This window comes from Camellia sinensis, chromosome 9 (genome assembly GCF_055761805.1).
Source record: "Camellia sinensis isolate YWXY chromosome 9, ASM5576180v1, whole genome shotgun sequence".
NCBI lineage: Eukaryota > Viridiplantae > Streptophyta > Magnoliopsida > Ericales > Theaceae > Camellia > Camellia sinensis.
Genome location: NC_138969.1, coordinates 110,970,624 through 110,981,054, shown reverse-complemented (window position 1 = coordinate 110,981,054; position 10,431 = coordinate 110,970,624).

The window sequence follows — 10,431 nt, the reverse complement described above, 5'->3', positions numbered from 1 at the left end:
ACGTGGCCTTTGGCACTAAGTCAGGGTTTTCTAAATTCCCCAAAATAAAATATTTAGGTTGCGACTCTGTATCTGGCAAAGCAGTCCATGTTTGGCACTTCTTTTCAAAAATCTGTTTCTCAAAACGATTTGCCGGATTTGAACTCTTTGGTTCAGATTAACAACCGTGACACAAATCGAGTCAGAACTGTAGCGCGGGGTCCCTCGCGGACGCGTGTTACATCATGTAAAGACCAAACATGGATGTTAGTACTCACTTTCCATGTTGTGCCTGTTATGATTAGCCAGATGCGATATCTCATTTGGTGCCTAGAAGGTGAGCAAATAGAGAATTTGGGCTAGGCGCTAAAAAGCGACTAGACTAAAATCTATATGGTGTATCGAGTATGACGTCTCTCTTTGGAAGCGTTATTCCACCGTAGCATGTATTCATACTACATGTGCTTGGCAATTGAGTAATGAGGTGAGATAATGGATCCTTGTTTCTTCATTGTGTGAGTCTTATGTGTCATTATTGATATGACTTTCACTTATGTACCCTTTTGTGATCTTTGACTATGTCATAAGGTAAGGGGTTGATATTTAGCTACTTTGGTATGTTGCCTGCGGTCATGTATGAATCGGCTATAAGGAACATCACTCGGAAAGCGGTCAATCCAAAACTAAATGGCATGAGGGCGAAGGGAAGATCATCTAGTATTACACCACTGTTGTATATTCACTGCCGGCAACTCATATCGCTATGTATGACAGGCAAATTGAGTGTGAATATATTACAAGAATTGGGAGGGTTAAACATGAGGGATTAGAGATATTTTTGGACCAGTGTAAATAGATGGGTCTAGGCATATGAGACACTATTTTTATTTTCGGGTTGATGTCTCTGTGCTAGCTCTTTTTGAGTTTTTAGTGGTGTTCTCAGCGGTCGCACAATCCATTGGCTAGTATGATCGTGTTTGATGGATAGATTGAGATAAAGGAAGTGCGGTATCATGCCAGCGCATGTTCGAGTGAGAGATGTTCGAAATTGGGTCGGGTTTAGAACCCCTACTCGATTGGGTCGCCCATGGTGGCATAACCCAAGATCCATAGTGAGAGACCTAGTCAAAGTGGACTTGGATTAACTTATCTTCGGGATAAGTGTGATTAACCCGCTATCTCATCTCTTGAGGAGATAAAGTTGTGGTTGGTTATAACACTCCCACTTAATATACTTATTATATTTGGGAGAGTAATAATTTAATCGTATGGGTAATCTGCTAGTCTCTTTCTCTTAGTCTCTCTCTTTATTTTCTCTCTCATTGGAAAACACACCTTTGTACTACGAATAATGTGGGTAGTTCTCTAGTAGTTCTACTCCACTGCTGGGAATTATTCAAAAATCAATGGAAGCACGTGATTCACCCACATAATCCACGGATTTGGTTTGAGTGTAAAATGTATGCCCGAATTCATTTATTTCCGTTGTGTAATATTTCTTATTTTTCCTACATACCTTTTCCTCTATCACGGTTTTGATTTAGTGGCTATGGATGTCACGGCGGTGCGGATGCGAGATGCTTATTAAGCTCCATATTTTATCTATGGTTGAAGCTGGGTACTTGTGAGGATGCTTATCACGGTCTTGGCGTTTGTTTAGTTTGCTGTTTTGCCAGATAGTTTGGCATTTGCTTAGGATCTTTATTCTTTTTTATGTGTTTACATTGTTTTAAATTTTCCCATGTATCCTCTCCAAAGTTCACTTCGTGTTCTTCACTTATTATGTCTAGTTGTTGTAGGGTGCCTTTTTTTTGTTAGCATTGCTAATGTATCACTCCTAATTTCTCTATCTTCTTTGTTGATGGTATACGTAACCGGGGGTAAAATATATTAGCAACATATTATGTTAGTATCTTCATGTTAGTATATTTTCCCCTATTTTAGGGGGTAGTGTAGAAAATTGTATGGATTGTAGGGAGTTGTATAAACTTGTATATTTTATTATTATAATAATAATAATAATAATAATAATAATAATAATAATAATAATAATAATAATAAAAATAATAAAAATAAATAGCCCTGTGGCCGAAAATAAGAGAGTTTCTAAATTCACAATAAATTCTCCATCTCTGTACCTAAAAAGATTTAATATGTGATGAATATAAAATTCAGTAGGAATCCTGATAATTCTAATTAATATAAAAGAATACATGTATATGATCACATACCACATACATAAGTAATGTTCTCTTTTTTGTTATTCAAAGGTATACTTTTCTTTAGAATCTGAGAGGGTAAAAAGCATAAATCTGGGCCGAGCTAGGACCAAGTAAAGGTGGGCGGAGCTATGGGCTAAGTGAAGTAGGCTTCACCATTGGGCTTAGTTAGCTCGGTCTTAAATAACCTAGAGCCCAGCTGGAGTATGTCGAACCGAGGTGCAGGAAGCTGAAGGGAAGAGCCGAGCTAGGTAAAGCTCGGTCGAATCTACCACTTAGCATAGCAACTTTAGCTCAGTCATTTGTCATACCAAGTTAACCTCTTAAATGTGTTACCTCGGTCGTTTTGTCATACTACCGAGGTAAAACCATTTCACTTGGTTAAAGCAGTGATAAGGGTGTTAAGGGATAAGCATCATCCCTTACAAATGTGATTCCTAGAAGGACTCTGCATTGCAGAATAAGAGTCCTACTAGGATTGTGCCAGGTAAAACCTACAAAAGCTCATAACAGAACCTATGCAAAGGTAACACAATTTTGATTCTCGAGTACACAGACCTTTTATCTATTTGTTTATTTTGCTGATTTAGGCATTGGAGAGGTATCCAGCACACACCCGCTGGCTAGCTCACGTTTGTGTTTTCAGGGAGTAAAGCGACGACGTTCGGAGGAGCAAAGACTTGATCAACAGGATTATACGAGAATATTATTTCGTGCTCGTACAATTGGCGCCGTCTGTGGGAATTCCACAAAGAACAAAACCTCTTGATCAAGCTTTTCTCTCCAGTTGACAGCAATGGCGCACAGTGAAGACTTACTGCAATCAACTATTGATGGGAAAACCCCGGAGGGGGGTAGGAGGCGCGAAGGTTTGCCTTCTATCCCTCCCATGGCAGATTTAGAACCCAATCGACAGAACCCCCGGAGGGATGCAAAGGGGAGACGGGGCGGCAGCCCCCATCGTTCTCAAAGTCCTGATAGACAGAGGCGGAGGCTAGATCCTCAAGTTCTAGAGGATTGCGTAAGGGAGCATGACGAGTTAATAAGGAGGATGGCGGGAGACATAGAATTAATGAAGCGTCAAATAAAAGGGAAAGGGGTGGCGATAGGAGAGGGGCGCAAAGGCGACATGCCCCCTCGCCACTCAGAGGATCGTGATAGGCATACCACACCATCACAAGCGTAAAGTAGGAGCCTTAGAAACGGTGACACTCAATTGCGGACTTCCAGGACTTGTTACTCCAGGCCTGAGAGAACGAGAACTAAGAGGTCGTATACTGAGGGAAGCACCTATTGGCCATCGCACACGCACCAAACGACGTCTAGGCACACGGAGATACCTAGATCATCTAACTTGCGAACAGTACTTGAGGAAAAGGCTCGATGAAAGGAGGACACCAGGGCACGAGACCCTTACAGAGTTTCAGCCCTTCAGCAGTTGGCCCCTCAGACGCATGGAAGTGTCGAGGTAGGAATGCCAATGCGCACCTTGCTTACGAACCAACAGACAAAGTATTAGCAAGGTTACAGTGCTTGCCGTTCGTTCTGGCAATTGAGAACGCGCCACTACCTTCAGGCTTCCACCAGTCCAAATTCACCACCTATGAGGGGAAGACAGACCCCTACATGCACTTGAGCCACATTCGCCAGGTTATGGCAGTGTACCGGCGAAATGAGGCCCTGATGTATACCCTGTTCCCATCCAGCCTTGGCGACCTAGGTCTAACTTGGTTCGAAAGGCTACCAGAAGGCAGCATTGCCTCTTGGGCACAATTGGCAGAGGCATTAGTGACTAGGTTCAGAACAAACACCAAGACACCAGTGGAGATCGACCAACTACTCTCCATTGACATGGGCGACAAGGAGACGTTGAGATCCTACAACAGTCGCTACTGGGAAACCTTCAACCAGATTAGGGATTGCCCTACAAACCTTGCCATTCCAAAATACAAATGGGGCCTGCCAGTCGGTAACAAATTAAGGGACTCAATTGCTATGACGCCACCCTTCACAATGGAGGCCTTAATGGAGAGAGTGCACCAACATATTCGGGTAGAGAAAGATAGCGCCCGTGCCAAAGAAAAATCTGGCACAACAACAATGCCAAATAAAAAGACTACAGCAAAAGTCAACGCGGTTGAGCAACCAAACAGGAATGGGCAAGCCAGGTGGGCAACAGAGAGGACCTAGACAAAAGAAGGTTAAGAGTTCGCACTGCCATTACCACAGTGTTCAGAAAACCAATCTACCGGATTCTTAGTGAGATACGCAATGAACCTTTCGTCCGATGGCTAGCTAAGATGGCAGAAGCACAAAAAGACTATGACGAGAGGTCTCGATGCACCTTCCATGATGAAAAGGGGCACCGCACTAAAAATTACACGCCGTTGAGGCAGCATTTGGAGGAGTTAGTGGCAGCTGGGCACCTGGACCAGTACATAGAATGATGGACACAGCCAGCCCCCCAGAACCATAACAACCCAAACGGGATGCCGGTTGACACTCCACCTCAAGGCGTAATTAACGTAATACATGGGATATTCGAACCTGAGCGGGTATGTGAGCTTAGGGGGATGATAAAAAAGGTTGAGCACTTAAGGGAGGTATTAAGTGCACAACCTGCCATCAAAAATGGGAGAACAGAGGCCACAAATGTCATATCTCTTTCGGACAAAGATTTAGCAAGGATATACTGCCCTTACAATGATGCACTAGTTGTCACTCTACGCGTCAAGAATTTTGACATCAAGCGGATTTTGATTGACCAAGGAAGTTCATGTGAGATAATGTGTTACGAAACCTTCAAACGAATGAAACTGGAGGACAAAGACCTGGCACCTACAACATCTCCCCTAATCGGATTCAGCTCAATGCCAGAGTGGCCAGTGGGCAAGATAATCCTCCCAGTCAAGGCAGGAACCATGACGAAACAGGTAGAATTCTAGGTATTGAAAGTCCCTTCCACTTACAACATAATCTTGGGAAGGACATGGTTGTACGCCATGCGATCGGTAGCGTCAACCTACCATCAAGTATTGTGGTTCCCCAACGAAGCCAGAGTAATTGAAGAGGTCTTTGGAGACCAAATTATGGAAAAACAGTGCTTTGTCACAGTAAATGGCAGCCGCGCTGCAAAATGGTATGTACAGATGGTGGAAGAGCCTGAGAGCAATGAACTATTTGCGGATGTTGGCAAGGCAGCTGAACAGAAGGCAGTGGAAGACTTGGTACAGGTAAGGATAGATGAAAAGAACCCAGAAAAGTTCTTTTTGCTCGGCTCGTCTTTGTCCAACATTGAGAGAATAGAGGTCATGGAATTCTTAACCTCTAACATCGAAGTGTTTGCCTGGACACCATACGACATGCCTCGCATAGACCCATGTGGGGAAGTGGTTTGGAAATACTCTTCCGATCCTGGGGGACGCTCGTGATCCTCAGCTAGTCACTTGAAAAGGAATAAACACTCTGGTCGGGGGTGTCAGAATTAGCTCTCCGACGGGCAAGTCAGTCTCTACTCTCTAGATTACTTGTATTTTAAGTTAAGCGTAATGATTCTGACATACCTTTTTCTGGTTGACGTTCTTCTATTTATATCTTTTTTTTCCTAGGCCTCGGGGTTGGGCCCAATTTCGATTCGCCGTATAACTATTTATTCGACTCCTTTTGCTGCAAACCGCTTTCCACTCGCCCCCCCTTAATCAACCGGCCATTTGGCCAACTAGGACTGAATGCGATGTATATATTTCGACTCCTGGTCTAATAGTTCAGCCTATTTATGTCTCTTATTATTTGGCCCCCACAATTGCCCCCCAAGCACTCCACTAACGACAGTTAGCTGGAGTGTTTGGTTTCGAACTCGAAAAGTCAGAGCCAAAATTCGGCGGTTGACCTCATTCCAACGCAGATGTCTGAGCACACGCCTCTCGGTTATCATTTCAACTTCCCGCCCCTTCGTACACTTCTATTTATTGTGATTTAAAATTTCGACGTCTTTTCAAATGCATACACATTTTTAGGTGCTCGTCACTAGACTGCCTTCCGAATTACCTCTGCAACTTCCTTTCATTCACTATCCCCTTCGTCTCTTATAAGTTCTCTCCCTCTCTGCTTTGAATCCTTTTTCCCAGTTTGTTTTTGGTTTAGCATATTCTCATAGGCTGAAGGAAATGGCAAAACATTTGAAAGATCTCCTCTCCTTGAATCGAATTTCCGGCTTTCGACGCCATTTTTCCATTCCTGATGACATCCGTCTGTCAACAGACGACACCTTCGATATGGAGAGGACTGATGCAACCACGATTGTCTTCCCTCTCCTATCAATCGCAGAGGGTGGAGTCTGTTTCCCCCTTCACCCATTCCTTAGGGCTGTGCTTTGCCATTGGCGTCTAATACCTTCCCAACCCAATGTCAACTTTGTTAGAATCGTAATAGGGATTATAGAGCTAAACCGTCGCCTTAGGATTAACCTCGGCATACCTGCTATTTGGCATTGTTATGCCTTGGCCAAGTCTTCTGGTCGGCATGGACGCTATTTCCTTAGTGCCAAGGACACCGACCATCAATTAGTGACAATGCTTTCCAGTTCTGGGAAGCGAGTCAATGATGTTATGGTCATTGTCCAAGGTAAATGGAAATTCGGCAAAGGCGACGATCACCTCGATCCTATTCCTAGACAGAGGGGCGAACCAGGTGGCTGTATAGCTTCTTGTGTTTATTTTTTATTATATTTACAAAGCTTCATTTTTGTGACCTCATGGTTTCACTTGTGCAAGAAACGATTTGAAGAAAGTCTTGACTTCAACTGACAACGCCATTCTTTCGAAAATCAAAGTCGCGCTCAAATATTTCGGCTGTCCGTGTCTTCAGAAACAAGGGAGGGTGGCCCACATTTTGCTTCGTTATGAGCCGACATATACGACTTTCTCGGCAGCAGAAAACATCCCAATTCCAAATGGTGAAGAGTTTCTTACCGCTCTTATATTGACTGACTTCAAAAACTTGCGGCAAGTTGGTTTCGAGGGGTCCGATATGGAGTGGGCGGAAGTAGTTGAGGCTGCTGAGTCAGACGAGTTGGAAGCCAAAGTAGACGAGGCCTTGAAGTTGGCCTTTGAGGAAGCCAGCCTTAATTCAGCCAATCCTCTGTCCACTTCGGGCCGAGGGGACCTTCCGTTTGACGACATTTTTACTGGTCTAGAGGAGCTTCCTAGCGCATATCCCGAAGACATGGCTGGGTTAAGCCTCACACAGCTCGTCAAAAATAAAAACGCGAAAAGGATGGCCACGCAGCGAAGAGCAGAGCCTGTTCGATCTGAAGTGCCACCTGCCGCCGAAAATCAGCCCTCCCTGCCTGTTATCGAGAAGGAAATGGCTCAGACTCGAAGTGACGGTTCTGCAGACTGAGTTCGAGCCGGTTGTGCAAACCAATGAAGAGGCTGAGCGAACGGAGAAGCGTCCTGCTGAGTTTTCGGCCGGCTCTAAAGAAAACCGTGCTGACAAACGCCCGTATTTGGTGGAATCGAATGTGATTGTGCCCTTTGTCATTCAACCAAAAATAAAAAAACACGCCGATCTCCTCTGACGCGTCGGCTATTAAAGACCCAGCTGTGGCGTTGAGCATGGCTACGTCTGTCTCATTGCCGGTTGACAAGGCAGCTTTCCAAGCGAAGCCGAATCTACTGGCGATAACGTTAGCTGCTCAATGGGCTCTTCTGGTATATACCTTGACCTTGTATTTCTCTTTTATGCAAATATTGTGTGGGTTTTAATTTCCTATTTTGCAGACGGTCGGGAGAATAGCCGAGATAGGCCGTCGCCAGCATGACACCGTCAAATGACTCGGACGTTTACAATCGAAGGTAGAGGACCAGAGGAGCAAGGCTTATTTCGAAGTGGCGAAGGAAAAAATGGAAGCCGCGAGGGCCGAGGTCGAGATAAAGAGGGTGCGAAATGCGAACCAGCTGAGATTGGCCACTGAGAAGAGGGCAAACGCGAGCGAAGATGTGCTCAAGTTTGCCCAAGGGGCAATATCCAAACTGGAGGACGAATTGGAAGAATTGAAGAAGGCAAAGGAAGAAGCCGACTCCAAGGTTTCCAAAGCGTACGAGGCCGGGCAAAGCGCTGCTCTAGACAATTATGTGGAAGAAGTCCCCAAATTTGAAAATCGGGGATTCAGACACGGCTGGCTCAAAGCCCTTGCTGCTACTGATGTGACATTGGCTATGCCGATTCCATACGAGCAAGTGGATGTTGAGCTGCTGGAGTCTGACTCCGAGAATTAATTAGGGCGACACTTTTTGTTACAACTTTTTGTTTTTGTACTTTTTATGTATTGCTACCGTTTAAGTTTTTCGTTAGGTATTTTCATGCGAACTTGTAGCTTTTTGTTTAGTAATTTTCACATGTAAAATGGCTATAGTTTGTGCCCAATTTACTAATGAAAATTTTCCTTGTACTTTTCTATTATTTGTACTTAATTTTACTATTGATGAATGGTATGAATGGTATTGTTTTTTGCTATTTTGGATAAAACATTCATGTACACTTGCCGATTAGATAACTAGGCAATTTCATTTATCCTCGTTGAATAGCCGATCAGATTACTAAATCTGCCCTTGCCCCAGCCAATGCATGAACCCCAAAAAGCCGAATACTAATGGTTCATGGAGTGGCTGTGGCACAGATCGATCGGCATCAGGCTTAGATGCTTGACCGATCAGATTAATAAATCTGCCCTTGCCCCAGCCAATGCATGAACTTCAAAAAGCCGAATACTAATGGTTCATGGAGTGGCTGTGGCACAGATCGATCGGCATCGGGCTTAGATGCTTGGCAGATCAAATTAATAAATCTTCCCTTGCCCCAACCAATGCGTAAACTCCAAAAAGTCGAATACTAATGGTTCATGGAGTGGCTATGGCACAGATCGATCGACATCGGGCTTAGATGCTTGGCCGATTAGATTAATAAATCTGCCCTTGCCCCAGTCAATGCGTGAACTCTGAAAAAGTTGAATACTAACAGTTCATGGCCTGGTTGTGGCGCATGTTGATTGGCATTAGTCTTTTGGAGTTTAGCGTTAATGAAATCGCCTCGGGGCGTTGTAAGCATTAGAAATAAATAGGGTGGACTTTTCGCGCCAGTGACTCCACTTATTGTGTTCAGACACAATTTAAAACAGTTTGTTATGTAAGGTTAGATAAGTGCAAATGTCAAATAGACTGTTCTTCAACAGCAGAGGAGAAGCGTGAACATTGGCTGAGCTTGACAATACAATGAATCGCAGCAGTGAACCCACCTGCGCAGGAGGTAGGACGTCCAAGGAACGGGAAAAACGTTAGCCTCCAAGTCGTCGAAGTAGGTCACCCCGAAAAGAAAAACAGCAACGGGGAAGCTCCCCACGACCGCGACCAAGAAATGAGGCCGATGCGACGCCATGATCGTTGAGTTTTGCGGTTTTTGTGGGGAATAAACCAATGATGGAGGCGGACTCCAATGTCAACGACCCAGGTGTAGCGGTCGAGTTCACTTGACAGATTTTTCTACCGGAAGTCCAGCAGTCGATGGTTGGTCGATAGGATTTCGAAGTATTTAGAGAGGACATCCACGAGGCGGTAAAAGAGCTGTATACCGCTTATGAAGTCGGCATGCGCCTGCGTGCCGTACGGCGAGAAATAGAGAAAAGTGATCAATGAATTCGGAACTTGGAGGCTCGCGTGGAGAAGGCTGAGCATGAGCTTAGGGAACTTAAGAAGGCTCAAACCACCGAGTTACGTGCGGCAGGTCAATCTAACCTGGTCGTGGAGGAGAGAGTGACCCAACGGCTGTTAAGTCACGCGATCGCCGATCGGGATACGGCAAGCATGTTTGTCGTGGAAAATGCGAGGATCGTGGGTTATGAAAAAGGCTTCCACGATAGCCGAAGAGTTAGGATAGACAAGACCAAGGAGAAACTCGCAGAGGAGGTGTGCCGATGTGAGAATCGGGGCTTTAGGCACGGGTGGATTAAGGCTCTTCAAGCCTCAGAGGCACTCCAAGAAACAGGAGTTGAATCGGCATTGCCATTATATCATCGTCATGACTTTCCTTTTAACGCTTTCGAAATTGAGAAAAGCGATGACGAGGGCAATGCCGAATAGAACTAAACATATATTGTAAACGTTCCAATACAGATTGGGCGTCAGCTATGTATCTATTGGATAGTTTAATAAAATATTTTATTTTAAATGTTTGTGTT